Here is a 19,738-nt window from a genome sequence, read left to right on the forward strand (position 1 = left end):
GGAAGGAAACAGAGGCTGGTGTGTGGCTAGTGTTATATAGTTTAATCACTAAGTAGCACTGTTAGACCCCGTGCCAGCAGATGGTGAGGCAGGGCATTGGCCGAGGGCCCCTGCCACTGAGAGGGGCCCCTACTGCTGGGGCTGGGCGGGTGTAGCTCCTGCTCTGTGATCTGCACTACCATCAGGTCATGGAGAGTATGTCCCGTGACTCGATGCTAGAGCAGATCACGGAGGTTGGTCACTGTGTTAGATTATTTTTATATCTACATTTAAAAATACATCATAGGCTGACCAATAAAGGTAGCTTTGGTCAATTAGTTACAAGATTTGCTTGTGTGGTGGCTGATGATTTTTAAATGTTTGAAATATACATGAACATTAAAAGAGAACAGTATGTAAATCATTCCTAATCTTGGGAGTCTCTCAATTATTCAGAAGCTTGGTTCTTGTGCTCTCTTATAGGCAGGTCACCATGACAACATCACATTTCACTTCCTTATCTTAAATAAGTGAACTCTGCAAACTAATATTAGGTTCAACTGTTGCATTACTTGATGCGGCACTGTATTGCCACATAATCACTAGACAAATTTCAGTATTTCAGTGTCATTGGTTATGGCTTTTCAAGAATACAGGGCTATTTTTTAAATGTGCATGTGGGTAAACCCTTAACTAACTAGATTTCACTCAACTAGAATGAAATATGTCTTTCTTTACACCTAGGCTAGCAGGGGTTCTTGGGTATCTAAAAAGTTATGCATGCTTCCATAATAAGGCATATATAGCATTGTGGGCAAGAAGAGATCTGAACAATTTAGAGGCAAAAACTAAAAGAATGTTTAAACAAGAGAGACATTATTTTGAAAAATAACTTTAGGCACATCATAAGAAACATACCACAGCATGCTAGGAAGATACTACTCCAAATACAAAGATGATAAACACTATTACTGAATCTTAGCTACCCAAATTATCTTGAACAGATCAGAAACAGACTTTTCTTCCAGGCTGACAGAGGCTGCCACAAACATGGTGCATCCATCAGCAATTGACTATCAAAAACCGTAAGACATATAGGACTCAATTTTTTATCAAAGGAGAAAGATGAGAACATGGGACAAAGCTATCTCCAGACACAGAGCATCTAGTACAGAGATATTCTCCCAGATAGGGAAAATGACATGTTCACATCTTGGATCAAACAATTTACTATGATTATGAACAGGGCTCACACCTTAAACCAGCTCAGCTCTGAAATATGTGAATTAGTAATAGAGAGTGTGACAATGACTATCTGCAGGGTTCATTTCTATCACACTAAGCAGCCACAGGAAGCCCTCACACATCTATGCCTAGGGGCCATGGCTCCCAGTGCCTCTTTGTAGCAACTAAGTAGTGTTAATGACCCAGATGGTGAAGCAAGAAGGTCATGTTACATCCAAAGGGAAAACATTGCAACAGTCTTTTCAATATATATTCAGGAACAAAGGATAATGTTGTCTGGAAAACACAACCTTCTGATTCTATGCAGACCTAATTAAAATGGTTACAAACCGAGAGCAAACATATTTATGTGACCAGAACTATTACTAGACCTGGTAATTCACATATCACATTAAACCATTCTTTAAATAAAACTCAATAAATCATGGCAGAGTGCCTTAACTATGGTGCCTTAACTATGGCTTGCTCATAAAAATATGTCATGGTTTGTTCTTGGCTTTACTGACTAACTATGGCTTAGTGTTACATGCAAGCATGGGCACCCCCTTAACTAAGTTTTAAATGTTGTTTGCTTCGTCACTCTACCTAAATTGCCCACCAATCAACAGAGCCTCTAAGGCAAGAGACGCTGGAAAACAAAGCCTCTCTCAGTGCTCAGCTCCTCTTGCTGTTGCTTTTCTCAAAGCTGACCCCACTGCTAACTTTGCAGCACACCTGTTTGCAAAGCACATACACATTTCCTCCCTACTTATGTTTGATGTGTCATCTGCTATTGATAGTTTTTTTTTAAAAGCTGCATCATTTGTGTGGTTTTTAAAGTAAAGTCCTTGCAAAAAGACCCTCTGAGTGCATTATATTTGTGCTGTTAGGGTGTGATGGGAGTTCAGACAAGTGAATGTTCACTCCACTGCAGGACTATGCAGCTGAAAAAAGGTTGGGATTTTACTTGAACAGCTGGAAAAGGTATGCATTTTAATACAGAAAAATAAAAAAATAAAGGGTTGCTGTGATGAGGTACTGTTTTGAAACAAGTATAGTTTCTCCAAGTGGGTAGAGCTCACAGCAGCAGGAAGTTTATATTTCAATAGTGTTGTGTGCCACCCCAATCTCTGAGTGGTGTGAGACTTCCAGGGGTCCCTGCACTTACCCAGAGTTTTGTTCCCTTGGAAAGAAGGTCAGCAGTGACTGTGGTTTTTAGGAAATATGGGTTTTTATTTACACACATTCCAACCTGAGCTTAAGATGGAAGGGTTCAAAGCATTAGCAGTCCAATAGATCTTGCTTTTCCATAGCAGGCATCCTGAGCTATCGTGCAGAGAGCAGGCCTCGCTTTGTGTCTCCAGTTCCCAGCCTTTCCTTCAACTAGCTAAAAACACAAGCCTCTCTTTGGCCCCAGGAGGGGGAAGCTCTCCTGAAGAGTTTCAATAACAATAGGATCTCCATGGCCCTTTCACCAGTTAATGGACACTTGACAGACCTATTAGCCGACCTGGCCACTCTATTAGATTAACAAAGGAGACTCAACTGACCAGCGGAGCAGGTTTTTCAGCTGCAAAGCCCACCTCCAGGTGCAGGGTTCCAAATCAGAGGCTGGAAGGAGACTCATATAAATAACCTATCTCAACCCCCAAATCCATAACAATAGCAAGTTACAGAAATAAAATACAGAATCAGAAGTATGGGTGTTAAGTAAGGGGAAGTTCAAAATGAAGTTCTGTTCTTGACAGTCATTACAGCTATCAGATGAAACTACCTAAGTGTGCAATAGTAAAAGCACTTTCAACCCCTGCCCCCCAGCAGCAGAGTGGTAAAGGACAGGTAGGGGGTGGATACAACATAGGTGAATGCTTATTAAACTCAAAGCATACACTCACAGTAACTTTCACAATTCCAGCTAGGGAAAGAAAAATAAAAAGTGCAGTTGCAGAATGCAGGAGTGGAGGAAAAGAGTTTAAAATGACATGCTGCAAAGGAGTATGAACACTTCTTTCTAGGGTGAATGGAAGGGGACAGCGGCTGTTTGGCAGCAGCTGCTGACGATCACCAAGATTTCCACACCCTGACTCTCACAGATGAACAATGGAAAGGCAAATGGCAACATGACAATGACAGCAGTTGGGAGCCAAAAACACTTAAGAGTTGCCAACAGGGGTGCCAACAGGAGCTCCTGTATGTAGATTGCCCCCCATGTTTCCACCCACCCCTGCCTCCCAGCAACCTATTGGTTTCCCAAGAACTGCTTTACATATATTACCAATAAGTACAGTTATTTTGAACCCCCAGTCTTGATTTAAGATGTATTTAACAGATTTTAACCTGCCTTTCAGAGTTCCTGCCTTCACAAAGCATTTTACAACAGTTATAAATATTTCAAAAACCACAATCATATAACAAATAATTATTAAATAACATTAAAAAGACAGCAGCTACAAAAAATCAAATAGTGAAAAGAAATAGTTCAAGCATCATCATTACATGACATTTAAAATTAAAATAATATTAAAAGATAGCAGCTAAAAAAACCTTTTCAAACAGATTTCAAACAGGGAGATAAACAGTCTAAGTTCTTTGTGAATAAGAACAGTATTCAACAATACCCGTATCTTTCTGAAAAAGAGCAATATCCAAGTTCATCATTAGATCAAATGGCATCATATAATGAATCAATTGGAACATGTTTTTCAGTATCATCTTCTTGTTTTTTCATTCACTCTCAGTCTACTATACTGCACATTGTTGTTGCAAAAATAAACATGGGAGGGAGGACCCAGAAAGAAAAAAGAAGTGCAAATATATCATGTCATATTCACAGACCACACAGAGAGGGGGAAAACATGCACAAATCCAGCCCCCCAATTGCTTTAACAGCTACATTCCACAATTCTGACATTTTACAGCAAAAGACCAACCAAAGAAAGCTTGCCAACACACACACACACACACACACACACACACTACTATAAGCATGGGCAGCTTATTCTCAATTCTCAATTGTAGGAAAGAATCCATACACACATGGTAGAGATGTAAAAATACATACACAAGCTGCCAGAGAGATAGCTGAAGGCAAAACATAGGTGGAGGAAGGAGGGCAGAGTATGATGAAACAAACAATCATTACTTTGATTGTCTGCAGAACATCTGTTACCTAAAGCATGGTTTGTTCAATAACATGGTTTGTTTTTTATTTGTTATTTTGTTTATTGATATTTTCCAAAGTGATAGAAATAAAACTTGAACATTACAAGGCAAAACAATACAAGATTTCCCACAAAATAGACAATTTCCCCCTCCCCCTATTCACTAGTAAGAGGGCATTGACAAATTGCCATTACAGAGTTCTCTTTGCCAAGGTATCCTTCCAAGAGACTCCTGCCCTGTAGGAGGTCAAATAACCTACATGCCCATGTTCACAAAATATACAAATGAAAACCAAATAGAGTCTAAACCATAGTTTAAGAATGGTTTAACATGGTCTGCAAACCAGTTCTGTGGATAAAGCTTTGCAAAAATGTAAACAAAAAGTTGTATTCCCATACCTATAACTTGATTTGTGAAACTTTGTTCATATGATTTTATAAAGTATTGCATCTATTGACTGTAAATTCCACGGGGCTAAGTTCCTAAACTTAGATTAAGTTATCCATTAAATTCTCCTCTACTCCCAGCACAATAGATTTTCAATGACAGCCCACACTTATACTACTGTGTGCAATCTTTAGACAATTTTATTCAGTCTGCTGGATAAATATTAAACATTTTATTTATTTAGATACTTTCATTCTGCTCTTCAGCCCACAAGGACTCCAAGAGAGTGTTACAGTTAAATCAATAAAAAGCATCACAGAACAGTAAAACAATTTAAAAGCAGATCATTCAAATCAAGGTCTAAAAGGCTGAAGCAAATAAAACTGTTTTCACTTGGTGCCAAAAAGAAAACAGAGTTGGTGTCCAGAAGTGAGTTTCAGAGACACCAAGTTACAACAACCAAGAAGATTGCCATAAAGGATCCGAGAAGAGCCTAAGAAAATGATTATTATTATTATACAGACACGAGAGCGGCTGTATACTATAGTAAGCGGGGATTTTTCACATTCCGCAATGTTAAATGGAAAATATCCCCCCATGCCATTCTGAGGCTTCCCATAAGCTCATTTCAAAACAAAACCTTACAAAACTTATAGTTCTGAACTCAGAAACGCTTGCTTAACAGCCCTGTCAATTTTCATGGCGATACACAAAACAGTCAGAGAGAATTGAGAGTTCAAAGTCTAAAAAGAGAGAAAAAAACTCAGAGCCCTTTTGGACTTTTTTCTGCGAGTTCTCATAATCTGTTGAAATTCATTAAAAATCAGCCATGTTCACAGAGTACCTGTAATCCTAATACTGACCTTGCCCCATACTTTGACCATCTACTGCAGTTTAAAAGTTAAAAAAATGCCTGGTTGATTTTTAATTAATTTAAGAAATTTTGGCTGGAAGCCTATTATAACACAGGGCATGCTCAGTAAGGACCAGCTGTCAGTGTTCTAAAAGCCTCACAGCTGCTGGGCTTGGCTAATCAGAGGGCCACACCCACACCAGACTTGATTTCACTTGAGACAGTCATGGCTTCCCTCAAAGAATCCTGGGAAGTGTAGTTTGTGAAGGGTGCTGAGAGGAGACTCTTATTCCCCTGAGAGAATGGTTTAACAGTCAGCCACTCTGATTGAAGGTCTGTGAGAGGAACAGGGCATCTCCTAGCAACTCTTAGCACCCTTCACTAACTACACTTCCCAGGATTCTTTGAGAGAAGCCATGATTGGCTTTGAGCGATGGATTTGAGAGAAGCCATGATAAATTCTTTTAAATTGTTTTTAAAAGATGTGTTTTTAAATTTGTATATTTCTTTTTATTGTTTTTAGTTATTGTAAACTGCCCAGAGAGCTTTGGCTATGGGGCGGTATATCAATACACTACATAAATAGATAAATAAATAATGATTGTCCAAAGTGTAATAGAGGACTGGTGTGGATGTGGCCAGGGACAGCTTTGTTTTAAATTTGGGTGGGAGGTAGGGTTGCCAGGTTCAGGGCCTGAGACTGATCCTGTATCTTTAGGAGAAGAGAAAGTCAGCCAAGTGCCGGTGTTCTTGCAACATTGTAATGGGAAAAACCACTCACCATATGCTCAGAGGCACATGTAACCAAATTCTTCCAAGCTACACAGCAAGTGGATTGGACTGTGAAAGACCAACCCAAATTGTGTTTGCATTTTGACAACTTTGTAGGACAGTACAATATCTCAGAGAGGAGTTCAGGTCTCTTGCTCCCCTGGTGCATTCACTATAGCTGCCCAATTTCCCTGCTTTTTAAAGTTTGGTAGAAATATCTGTGGGCTATAGGTACATTCTTAAACCGCAAGGTTTTTTGCCTATTAGTGAATTTATTTTTATTTATTTTCACCTCCTCTTCGGATGCACACCTTAACGTGGTGAGGGGGTTTGAGTGTGTTGAAGAAGCTGAGAGCAAAGCCATCAGGAGTCTCGACCAAGAGGCTAGACTCCTAGCAGGGGCACTCAAGGCAGAATGGTCAAAGCTGAAACACCAGACTAAGATGCATCCAAACTCAGAGGAAGGCAATGAATATCTCTTACCTCTGAATATCTCTTACCGCGAAAACCCTATGAACAGAGTATCCAAAATGCAATATGAGATAGTGCTGGAAGATGAGACCCCCCAGGTCAGAAGGCACTCACAAGAGCTACTGGGGAAGAACAAAGGACAAGTACGAGTAGCGCTGTGACTAGTGACACAGCTGAGTCAATGCCAAAAGGAAGCCCAGAGGCTGATGCACACAGATGCAAAAGGAGAGCCCGGAGTTGTATGATGCACACAATAGGAACATGGAATGTGAGAAGCGTGAACCAGGGAAAGTTAGAAGTTAGAAAGTTAGAAGTTAGCAAGAAATGGAACGCATCAACATTACAATACTTGGCGTGAGCGAACTAAAATGGACAGGAATGAGACATTTCCAATCAGACAACTACAAAATATTTTATGCGGGAAATGAGAAATTAAGAAGAAATGGGGTTGCTTTAATAGTGAGAAGTGATGTAGCAAGAGCAATTAGGAGCTACAACGCAAGGTCTGAGCAAGTTATATCAATGAGATTAAATGGGAAACTTATCAACGTAACCATCATCCAAGTCTATGCTCTGACGGCAAATGCAGAAGAGGAGGAATTGGAGAGATTTTACGCAGAAGGACAGGAAGAAATTGATCACACACCAAAACAAGATGTGCTGATAATCATGGGGGACTGGAATGCAAAAGTAGGGAACAGAGAAGAATTAGGAACTGTGGGGAAATGGGGCCTAGGAGACAGAAACGAAGCAGGAGAAAGACTTATTGAATTCTGTGAAGCCAAAAATTTGTTTCTTGCAAGCACATTTTTTGAACAACCGAAAAGACGACTGTACACGTGAACATCACCAAATGGCCGATATAGGAATCAAATTGATTATATAATTGGTAGCAGAAGATGGAGAAGTTCCATACTTTCTGCAAAAACAAGAACAGGAGCAGATTGCGGTACAGATCATGAACTGATCGTATCGAAAATCAGAGTAAAGCTAAAGAAGAACAACAAAGCAATCATAATGCCAAAATACAATTTAAATAACATCCCAGAAGCATATAAAGATCAAATAAAGAACAGGTTTGAGGCTTTAAACTTAGTTGACAGAGAACCAAAAGAACTATGCAATGAAGTCAGAGACGTTATCAGAGAAGAATGCAAAAAGAGAATATCTCTAGCTAAAAAGAGAGAAAGACCCCATTGGATGACTGAAGAAACTCTTCAGATGGTTAAAGAGAGAAGGAAAGCAAAGGAAAAGGCGACAGAAACAGAGTCAGAACCCTAAATGCAACAATACAGCGACTAGTACGTAGGGACAAAGACAACTATTACAATAGTTACTGTATAGAAATAGAAGAGGACAACAAAAAGGGTAGAACAAGAGCCCCATTCCAAAAGATTAGAGAAATGAAAGGGAAATTTAAACCAAGAGTAGGGATGTTGAATAATCCACAGGGGAACAGACTGACTGACCAAGATGAAATAAAAGGAAGTTGGAAGCAATACACTGCAGAACTCTATAAAAGAGATGACAGATTCATTCATGAAGGAACCATATGATGACGAACCAGAAATTTTAGAATGCGAGGTGAAAGCTGCTGTTAAAATACTTGGAAGAAACAAATCACCAGGAATAGATGGCATACCAATAGAGTTGCTACAAGCTACTGAGACTGAATCTGTCCAAATGTTGACAAAAATCTGTCAAGAAATATGGAAAACTAAACAATGGCCCACAGACTGGAAGCGTTCCATATACATCCCAATTCCAAAGAAAGGGGATCCCAGGGAATGCAGTAATTATTGAACTATTGCCTTAATATCCCATGCAAGTAAAGTAATGCTCAGGATTCTACAACAAAGGCTCTTGCCATATATGGAGCGAGAAATGTCAGACGTCCAAGCTGGATTTAGAAAGGGAAGAGGTACCAGAGATCATATCGCAAACATACGTTGGATAATGGAACAGACCAAGGAATTTCAGAAGAAAATCACCCTGTGCTTTATAGATTACAGCAAAGCCTCTGACTGTGTAGATCATGAAAACTATGGAATGCTTTAAAAGAAATGGGGGTGCCACAGCATCTGATTGTCCTGATGCGCAACCTATACTCTGGAGAAGAGGCTACTGTAAGGATAGATTATGGAGAAACTGATTGGTTCCCAATCGGAAAGGGTGTGAGACAAGGGTGTATTTTATCACCCTGTTTATTTAATCTATACGCAGAATATATCATACAGAAAGCAGGATTGGACCAAGATGAAGAAGTTGTGAAAATTGGAGGAAGAAATATCAATAATTTAAGATATGCAGACGATACCATACTACTAGCAGAAACCAGTAATGATTTTAAACGAATGCTGATGAAAATTAAAGAAGAAAGCACAAAAGCAGGACTACAGCTGAACGTCAAAAAGACTAAAGTAATGACAACATAAGATTTATGCAACTTTACAGTTGACAATGAGGACATTGAACTTGTCAAGGATTATCAATACCTTGGCACAATCATTAACCAAAATGGAGACAATAGTCAAGAAATCAGAAGAAGGCTAGGATTGGGGAGGGCAGCTGTGAGAGAACTAGAAAAGGTCCTCAAATGTAAAGATGTATCACTGAACACTAAAGTCAGGATCATTCAGACCACGGTATTTCCGATCTCTATGTATGGATGTCAAAGTTGGACAGTGAAAAAAGCTGATAAGAAAAAATCAACTTGTTTGAAATGTGGTGTTGGAGAAGAGCTTTGCATATACCATGGACTGCAAAAAAGACCAATAATTGGGTGTTAGAACAAATTAAACCAGAAGTGTCACTAGAAGCTAAAATGATGAAACTGAGGTTATCATACTTTGGACACATCATGAGAAGACATGATTCATTAGAAAAGATAATAACGCTTGGAAAAACAGAAGGGAGTAGAAAAAGGGGAAGGCCAAACAAGAGATGGATGGATTCCATAAAGGAAGCCACAGACCTGAACGTACAAGATCTGAACAGGGTGGTTCATGACAGATGCTCTTGGAGGTCACTGATTCATAGGGTCGCCATAAGTCATAGTCGACTTGGAGGCACATAACAACAACAACAACATTTATTTTCAAGAATACAAAAGAAGGATCAAAGAAAAATAAAAGAAGCAAAATGAAAATCCCCATAACAAAAATAAGAGGAGCCAGTGAACAAACAATAAGTATTCACACATACAAAGTTCTCCAAAAGTTAGCTCTAAAAAAATGATTATAATCCCTAGGCCGATTTATGTAAGAGGAGATCATACTTGAGATATTTGAATCTCAAAGGCTTTAAAGAGCAAAGCCAGTGGTCTCTATTTATTTATTTATTTATATATTGCCCTACCCTTCATAATATTTATCCCAGGACAATTTGCAATGTAATTTAAAACAAAACAATAACAACACATAAAGTAAGCCAACCAAAGGTAATAAACAAGTAACATAATTAGTACAAAACACAATTAAAAGAGCAATTACAACAGCAAAGTAAAAACTTACAGTTTTAAATTATAGCATCCTCACAAAACTATTTTAATGTACAGTAGGGCCGCACTCATATGGCGGGTTAGGATCTGGACCCCCGCTGTAAAGCGAAAACCACTGTAAAGCGGAACTCATTTAATAGAATGGAGCTCGATGCCCGAAAACCGCCGTAAAAGCGGAACAAGCGCCCTATGAGTGGGGCTTTAGTCTAATTGCATCTGAGACCAGTGTATTAGCGAATCGCTGTAAAATGAAGTGCCATAAAGCGGGGCCCTACTGTACCAACTATTGCAATGTTTCTTTAGGAGTAGCCTTATGGCCACCTCTTTCAGGGCAGATGCCGGTACTACCCCACTTCACAGGGAGGCATTAATAACATCCTGGATCCAAAGAGTCAACCTTTCCCTGCTCAATATTATAAGCCAGAAAAACTAGTACATGGGTTGTAGGCCATACAGCTCCAAACACCCTGTCAGCATCCTTGGGCCTCAATAACTGAAACTAATCCAGCACAGTGGTCTGGACACATTCACAGCCTGTACTGTAGACAAGATGGCATCAACCTTGCTGTAGATACAAGTAATTTTATCCTTAAAATGTATAGCCAATTATGTCACACAATGGGTGTCTGAGGGATCCTGAATATCACTGTGATGGCCAAGATGATAAAGGCTCCTAACAACTTAGAACAACTCCTGTTGAATGGTAAAATGAGCTCAGGAATTCAGACAGATTTGCTTTCAGGTTTACACACCTTTTCCCTGTCTGTCATTGATTCATTGCTTCCAGCTTCCCGGTAAACCAAGGAGCTAGATGAGCTCTGTCTAGTGGGATTGTGTATATCACCTGATTTATCTCCACAGAGCAACAGATCAGCCATGACTATAGGAAACTCCCAAGAGCTCTCAGGAATTAATCCAGACCCATTAGCCTCTGAAGGTGGACGATCCCTGCAGAGGAAAGATGTTGTCGTTAATCTAAATCTCACGAGGAAGTGAGACCATAATAAGGTAAAAATACGTTCTACATCGAAGGCCCTCCTCCAAGTTCCGACTCATAGAGAAGCTCGGAGGGTGATAACTAGAACTAGGGCCTTCTCAGTGGTGGCCCCCGAACTCTGGAACAGTCTCTCTGATGAGGTGCGCTTGGCGCCGACGTTACTGTCTTTCCGGCGCCAAGTCAAAACCTTCCTCCTTTCTAAGGCATTTTAATCTAACTTAATTTAGTTTTAATATGTGTTGTAATTGCTTTTAGTTTTCTTATTCTTTTACATTGTTGTTGTATTTTACTATGGAATTTTTGTATATTTTTGCACTTTGTTGTACACCGCCCAGAGAGCTATGCTAGTCGGGCGGTATAAAAATCTAATAAATAAATAAATAAATAAATAAATAGACTGCCTTCAAGTCGATCCCGACTTATGGCGACCCTATGAATAGGGTTTTCATGGTAAGCAGTATTCAGAGGTGGTTTACCATTGCCTTCCTCTGAGGCTGAGAGGCAGTGACTGGCCCAAGGTCACCCAGTGAGCTTCATGGCTGTGTGGGGATTTGACCCCTCGTCTCCCAGGTCGTAGTCTAACACTCAAACCACTACGCCACACTAGTTATAGGAAAATCTCCCACATTCAGGCCATCTTCCTCCCTACATGAGGATCCAAAATATGATCTACAACATGTGTTGAGCCAACAGCATGTTGGAACTAGATCCTGAGTTCCATGACAAGGTTACCACTGAGCTAGGTTCAAGGTCCTTGTATTAATTTAAAAAACCTGAACAACTTAGGTCCAGGATGCCTTTAGGGCCCCCTGAACCTTTATATTGATCACTGAGATCACGTGCAGGAGTGTCGTTGATTATCCTTTGAGATGGTGAGGCTCATTTGACATTGACGCAAAACCGAGTCTTTAGTGTCATTGGCCCAGTCCTGTGGAATGATCTTTCAAGAGTTTGAGCAGTAACCTTCTATTTTCGTCTTCAAACATTTGCTGAAAACCTTTCTATGCTGTCAGGCTTATGCAGACAATTCAGAAAACATCTTCTGTAATAGTTGGCTGATCTGTGATTTTAAATGTTTACATGTTTTTTGTGTGTTTGTGTGTATTGTTGTAAACCACTTTGATATTTTTAATGAAATTGTGAAATTGCAGTATGCAAGTATCTTGATAAATAAGTAAATAAGTCCCCCAGGGCTTGATTCTTAACACTAGTTTCAGTATACTACTTCTGCCATCTCAGGCAGGGAGGGTGGTAGCAAACCATTCACACAACTGTTTAACAGAATTCCCAAAGTCATGTACAAACACTCAGTATTGGAACTCAGCTAGACATGAAGTGTAGCAAGAATTACTGAATGCATTTGCCATTTGGGGGCCCCATTCTCTCATGTATTCATATCTGAACTTTAAGAAGCTTACATATCTTCTGTGTATATACACACAGACACAAACAGAGGTGGCAATGCAGCACATAGTTGTACTTTGATCCCACCAATTTCAGTGGGACATACTGCTGGATTGTGACCTTTAAAAACAACAAGATGTTGTTTGTGATGCTAAACTTGTGGAAGTTGTGAAATGCACAGCTCTTCCACCCAACAGAATATTTTTCTCCTAAGAATTCACCTAGAATTCCTCAATAAATCATTAATACCTAGATCTGCAGATTTATATTACAGAGCTTACAAACTTTAATATTGAGTCACCCACTGAAATACATAAAACCTGGTAACGAAGAATATCTAAATTCTGTCCTTCCATAATTAATCCACATAGATGAAAGCCAGTTCCCAACTTTCTGTCAGTCTCTCAGCATTCTTTCACACTGTATTGTAGTCAAGAACCACAAAATAGGGCTAAATATGTGTCCAATATAATTTCTATAAAGTCCCTACTACTATATGTATCAGTTATCACAATTCCAGTGTGAAATGTGTACAAAGTATGTTAGAGACACTATCTGTGCGTAAAAGACTGCCTGGCCTACCATCAGTTAACATATTTTAAGGGCACACAGTACATTTAATTTATGAACAGAAATGAGTACATCAGAAAAGTTTCTCATTGCCACCTGTACTTGGGCTGCATACACCCGGCGTTATATTCTACATTCAATGCACACTGCTTGTTTTTTCTACCTAGTTCACACACAATCTGGACCTATTGCATATTTTATGTAACTGAAAATCATTTTTCCCACAAACTAGTTTTATTCTGAAAATGAAAGCTCAATGCAGATTGGTTCTGCATTATCCCCCAGTGTGTCCATTTGAAAATGAATGGAGGTGGTCCAAGCAATGGAAGGTGTGTGTGTATGCACACCTGCCCAATAACGTTGTGGATAGGCATATACCAAGATATACTGATTACCACTGCTTCCTTCATTCACCTGGGGCATGTGCAGGGAGTAAAAAGCATGACAACCTAATCAAAGGAAAGGTTTTCACATGTGTATGAAGTAACCACACCCACACTTGTAGATGGCAGGATCAAGAATTAATCTAGATTGAATGCAGCATGTTGAGGACAAGCATGCACGATACCATACACAGTCTTGCTCACTCTTCACCTTACCTCTGACACATGTGACTCATTGGAATTGTGAAACTGCAGAATTTACAGTGGATTGGTTTGCATATCACACTAAATTAAGCCAACTTCAAATCATGAGTTTTGATGCTGGCTTTTTAAAATGAACCTGAATTTGTGACAAACCATGATCCCTGGTAGAAACAACACAACAAACTGAAATTCAGAGAAAGTGAAAGAAAAAGCTTGCAAAATTCTCCTCCTAGCCATGCAGGGTGGGGGTAGTGTAACATGTGAACACAGCCAGTGACCTTTAATGTGACTTCCACTTCATCGAATCACTTGCATGTGACTTCTACTTTACCCTATCAGCATTTATTTCATTATGCAACACTGATAAAGTTTGGCCAAATCAGTGATGTCTTTGTATATTGCATTGCTATTATTTATTTTATTTTTATTTATTAAATTTATATCCCGCCCTTCTGCCCAAAAGGAGCCCAGGGTGGCAAAAAGGCTATAAAACATGAAAAACATTCATAAAACATCTTTAAAAGCAACTTCTTTAAAAATATTTTTAAACATCTTAAAAAACAATTCCAATACAGATGCAGACTGGGATAAGGTCTCTACTTAAAAGGCTTGCTGAAAGAGGAAGGTCTTCACTAAGCTTGGGAAAAGACATCTACTGAAAAGACCTTATGCCTTCTACCTATGATGATGGAGAAACATCATGAAAAGACTCTTAATAAAGAAGTGACGAGAAGCTGGTATAGCGGCCAAGAGGTTGAGCTACAAAATCAAGGAAGTGTTCCATTCAAATCTCACTTCTGTTACGAACTTATGAAGTTGCCTTAAATAAGCTACTATTCTCTCAGCCTCAGTTCATTCATCCCCACCCACTCTGTTCACTATGTGAGAAATAATATGCCTACTTTAACAAAGTTGTTATAAGGATTACTACAATGGCTGACACTGTCCCACACTAACCACATGCCATAGGTGGAATGGGAAGGGGATGCTAAACTATGTCAGGAAGGGTAATCTTAACCTGCAAGTGGAAGTCCGTATCTCCAACAACATCCAATTTCCTAAATATTATTATGATTTTATTATTTGTTAAATTTATATCCCCCCTTCCTCCCAGAGGGAATCCAGGGCAGCAAATAAAAACACTAAAAGCCACCCTAAAACATCTTAAAAACAAAAGACTTTAAAACATAACATCTTTACAAACAAAACATTCTAAAAACATCTTTAAAAAAAACATTAAAAACATCTTAAAAAGCAATTCCAACACATAATAAATGTAGTGCGGGTATACCCACAGCACATGCTCTTCTATGATTATGTGGCTGGAATTATTGGCCAGAAAGACCCTTTTTGCTTATTATTAGCTTCCTAGATAGCCATAGAATCTGTAAAAAAAAAAAAAAAAAAAAAATAAAACAGCAAAGAGAATGCTGCTTTGTGGAATGAATACTGGAAACAAAACACAGAGAGGAATTTCATAATGCAAAATATAATTTAATAGTATTGCTCTTTACAAAGTTCAAAAATACCGTAGTACAGTTATATACACATAAAATCCCCTAATATTAATGACACTGGAGCGCATAAAAGTTCAATCAAATAAAATAAATAAAATAAATAATTGTAAGCAGGTATTTAGCCTAAGGGTATATCAGAATAGGTGTATATCTGATACAATTTGCAGTACTAAGTTTGGTTTGACCCTGGTATGCACATGAATACATTTAACACACTTCAGATGTTTTTCCTACAGTCTTCAAGGGATCTTGCAGTGTACTGATCTATAGCTCTTAATTGAATCAGATGGTAATATTACTCTTTTATGAAATGACATCCATTGATGTTAAATGGCATCATCCTCTCCAAATTTTTGCTTTTAAATGTTTACTATAAACTTGCATTTAATTAACACAAGCACTATCAGATCCTTAACTGCATTAAATACAACACATCAGATGTATTACAAATCTAATATTTTCAAAAAAAAAAAAAAAAACAAATAACACAGTAATTTAGAAAAATTAGCACATGTAGCCAAGGAACCACCCTGATCCCAAATACACTGGTGTTAAAATAAATGTATCCATATAGTTTTAATGCTATAAATACACATATTAAAAGTTAAAGTGACTTACTTCCATGCAAATATGCTTAGGACCACAGCCTACATCAGTCTAGTCAGAAAGTTCCAAAATGACCGTATTTAGTAATATGCATTAAAATATCATTAGAAATAGCTGATGAAGTCACTTCCCTTTCAGGACTTAAATATGGATTAAACTATTTATAAGAGTGCATAAATATAAAATGTGTCCGAAAATAAGTTAGCTGGCACACAGAGTATATGGCAGGCAGAGTATTTCTCAGGCTTTGCTTCAAGCCAGAGAGGGCAGCAACCCCCCCCCCCATCCATTAGCATCCAACTGATCCTCATTTAGATATTGAAGAAACAAACAAATTCTGGAGGAGAGAAGACAGCGATTGAGGGCAGCTATTAAGGCATCCTTCAAAAGAAAAAAAGAAAGGCAGGAAGGGGTGTCATGTCTTCTACTGAAGGAGGATAAACGGCTTTTGTTGTTCTAAAGCTGGCAAGTCCTGCTCTCACAGAAGAATGGGTATCATCCAAGGGGCAGAGAAAGAAGAGAGACAATGGACAGGAGGGATGGAGAGCACGTGGGGCAAGTCATTCGGTGTTTGCGGGATTTGGAAAGTCGTGGCACCGGAGGGTGGTCTTTAGAAGATACATGGGGGCGGGGAAGGGAGGAGATGCTGGGCTTTTGGAGAGTGATGTGGTAGGGTTCAAACTCCACGAGGAAGACTGTGGTGAAGGTGAGGAGAACACTCTCGAGTGTAATGGGAGAAAGAGGTTGAGGTGAAATGGGGACAGCTCACAGCTCGGTTTGGGGCATCAGGGAAACTTTCTCCGGGGTTCCCAATTGCAGCGGGAGTGGGGATAGGATTCCCAATAGCAACAAAACGGAGACGAACCTTTTGGGGCGGGGGAGAACGGGAGGGGACGGAGGACCCTCTCTCCATTTGAGGCGCGGCTCCCAGCCAGCCCATCTCCCTCCCCTTGAAAAAGAGAGACGCACTCGGCTTGAGCCGCCTCCTCGTGTGGACGCGGCGAGGGTGGCGGGGAGCGAATTCGTGCACAGCCCCTTCCTCCTTGACTTACCCGATTCTCACCGCCGCTGGAGCTACCGGCGCGGAGGGGGGGGGCGTGAGGAGGCGGCGGTAGCCAGTGGTGGGTCTTCTTCACTCCTCCTGTCAAGAGGAGCCCGTCCCCCTTCCAGCCTCCCGACGCTGCGCTGACAGGACCCGCCCCACACACAGCCTGGCACCGCCTCGCTTATCACCTGGGTCCTGCTGCCCCTTCATTTGGGTGCGCGGGAAGGCAGGCGAATGGAGAGGGAAAAGGAGGGCAAGGTGGCGTTGCTTGTCCTGGTTTCGCGTTATATTTTTAGTTTTAAAAAAGCATTCACGTACATGCCCACCTTTCTCCTCAGCCTCCGCGCGCGTGCTGCAAAGTTGAAAGGAAAGAACAAAGGAGGCTGCGCCGTCACCATTCCCTGTCATTATTTTTGCGTCATCACTGTACATGCGTAGAGTAATGTAAGCAGAAGACAGTCCCCTGCCCCAAACAGCTTACAGTACAATCGAAACGTATATTAGGGTGGGGGAGAGAGAATAGCAATTTATTTATTGCATTTTCATTTCCCCTTTCTCCAAGGAGAACAGATAGAAGTCTCTCTCTCTCTCTCTCTCTCTCTCTCTCTCTCTCTCACACACACACACACACACACACACACACACAATCCAGTGAGGTAGGTTACCAAGATATCTCTTTGGGCTTTCTGACAAAGAGTGGATTTCAATGTCGCCTAGCATGTGCAAAATGCAGCGGCTATATTGGTAAAAGGGACCAGACGGTTTGAACATATAAAACTGATTCTGGCTCGCTTACATTGGCTGCCTATATGTTTCTGAGCTCGATTCAGGGTGCTGGTTTTAACCTATAAAGCCTTACACAGCTTAGGACCACAACACCTAATGGAACGCCTCTCCCGACATGAACCCACCCGTACACTATGCTCAACATCCAAGGCCCTCTTCCAGGTGCCTACTCAGAGGGAAGCTCGGAGTATGGCAACAAGGGAGAGGGCTTTCTCAGTGGTGGCCCCCAAATTATGGACTGATCAGCCCGACGAGGTGCACCTAGCGCCAACACTGTTATCTTTTCGGCACCAAGTCAAGACTTTCCTCTTCTCCCAGGCATTTTAGCATGTGTTTTTAATTTTTAAAAAAAATGTTTTTAAATTTGTATATTTGTTTTTAATGTTTTTAATTGTTGTAAACCGCCCAGAGAGCTTCAGCTATGGGGTGGTATACAAATGTAATAATAATAATAATAATAATTAATAATTAATAATAATAATAATAACAAACTAGTGTTGTTATGCACACTGACTACCTGCATTTCTGAGGCTGATAGTGAATGGTATAGCTCCAATTTTAGTATGGCATGAGAAGTGGAAAATTACTATTGAACTGGGTTTTTTTAACACCATGGTGGATTGTCAGATTGTTTGTTTTTGTTTGTTTGTCTAAGTGCCATTTCAAAACCATTTTTTGAAAATAGATGTTAACCCTGAGAACTGTATAAGCATCAGGCAAATACAGAACATATTATTCTGCAAGCCCTGCATTGAGGTTGCTCCTTAGTCGTTGCTGATTATAGTTGTCACCATTAGGGGCTTGCTATAGATAACTGTTTAAGAGAGTTGAAGATATGAGACTTATCGTTATTCCTGAGGTATATTACATAGGCTTGTCTTTTATCTTACAATTGTCTCTAATACAAGAGTTTTTGCAGGTGCATTGTGTTTTTAAGCGTTGTATGGTCCCACCTAGGAAGTAATGTTATGTTGATTCTAAATAGTGCAGAACAGATTCACTAATAGGCAAAAAAAAAAAAACCCTTGCAGTTTAAGAATGTACCTATAGCCAACAAATACTTCTGTCAAACTTTAAAAAGCAGGGGAATTGGGCAGCTCTAGTGAATGCACCAGGTCTCCTGCTGCCTCTCTGAAATATTGTACTGCCCTACACATTTGTAAAAATGCAAACACAATTTAGGTTGGTCTTTCACAGTCCAATTCATTTCCTGTGTAGCTTAGAAGAATTGCAGAAGATGAAGGTCAGAGTATGGGGCAAGGTCAGTAATAGGATTACAGGTACTCTGTGAACATGGCTGATTTTTAATTACATTCAACAAATTATGAGACTACTGACGGAAAAAAGTCCAACAGGGGTCTGGGTTTTCCCCCTCTTGTTTTACTTTGAACTCTCAATTCTTTCTGACTGTTTTGTGTATCTCCATGAAAACTGAGAGGGTTGTTAAGGAAGCATTTCTGAGTTCAGGACTATAAGTTTTGTAAGGTTTTTTTTTTTAATGAGCTTATGGGAAGCATCAGAATGGCATGGGGGTATTTTCAATTTAGCATTGCGGAATGTGAAAAATCCATGCTGGCTATAGTAATATAGCCACTCTTGTGGCTGTATAATAATGTTACAAAGGCTGCAGAGTGGGGATCTCTCTTCCCACAGAGAGAAACTACACCGCCTGGCCATAAAGCTGCATCTGCTACAGAGTCTTCAGTACCGCAATCAGCAGGGAGGTTGCCTAACAACGTGCAGGAAATAGCAAATAGAGAAGTATGCTGCTGGCTCAATTGTGCTCACATTTCCCCACTTGAAACCAAACTGGCAAATTCATTTGATACTAAAAAACATTGGCTTTCATGGCTTTACCATCAGTAAATAAGAATACAATA

General features: G+C 39.9%; 1 protein-coding gene across 1 annotated transcript in view; it reads right to left on the reverse strand.

The window, feature by feature from the left end:
• Positions 1-17,140, reverse strand: part of FRY (FRY microtubule binding protein) — a 367,201-nt gene extending 350,061 nt beyond the window's left edge. Inside the window, exon 1 of the mRNA XM_061628447.1 lies at positions 17,080-17,140. The gene's annotated coding sequence lies outside the window, so the exon portion shown is untranslated. The remainder of the gene's footprint in view (positions 1-17,079) is intronic.
• Positions 17,141-19,738: the final 2,598 nt, after the last annotated feature.

This window comes from Rhineura floridana, chromosome 5 (genome assembly GCF_030035675.1).
Source record: "Rhineura floridana isolate rRhiFlo1 chromosome 5, rRhiFlo1.hap2, whole genome shotgun sequence".
Lineage (NCBI taxonomy): Eukaryota > Metazoa > Chordata > Lepidosauria > Squamata > Rhineuridae > Rhineura > Rhineura floridana.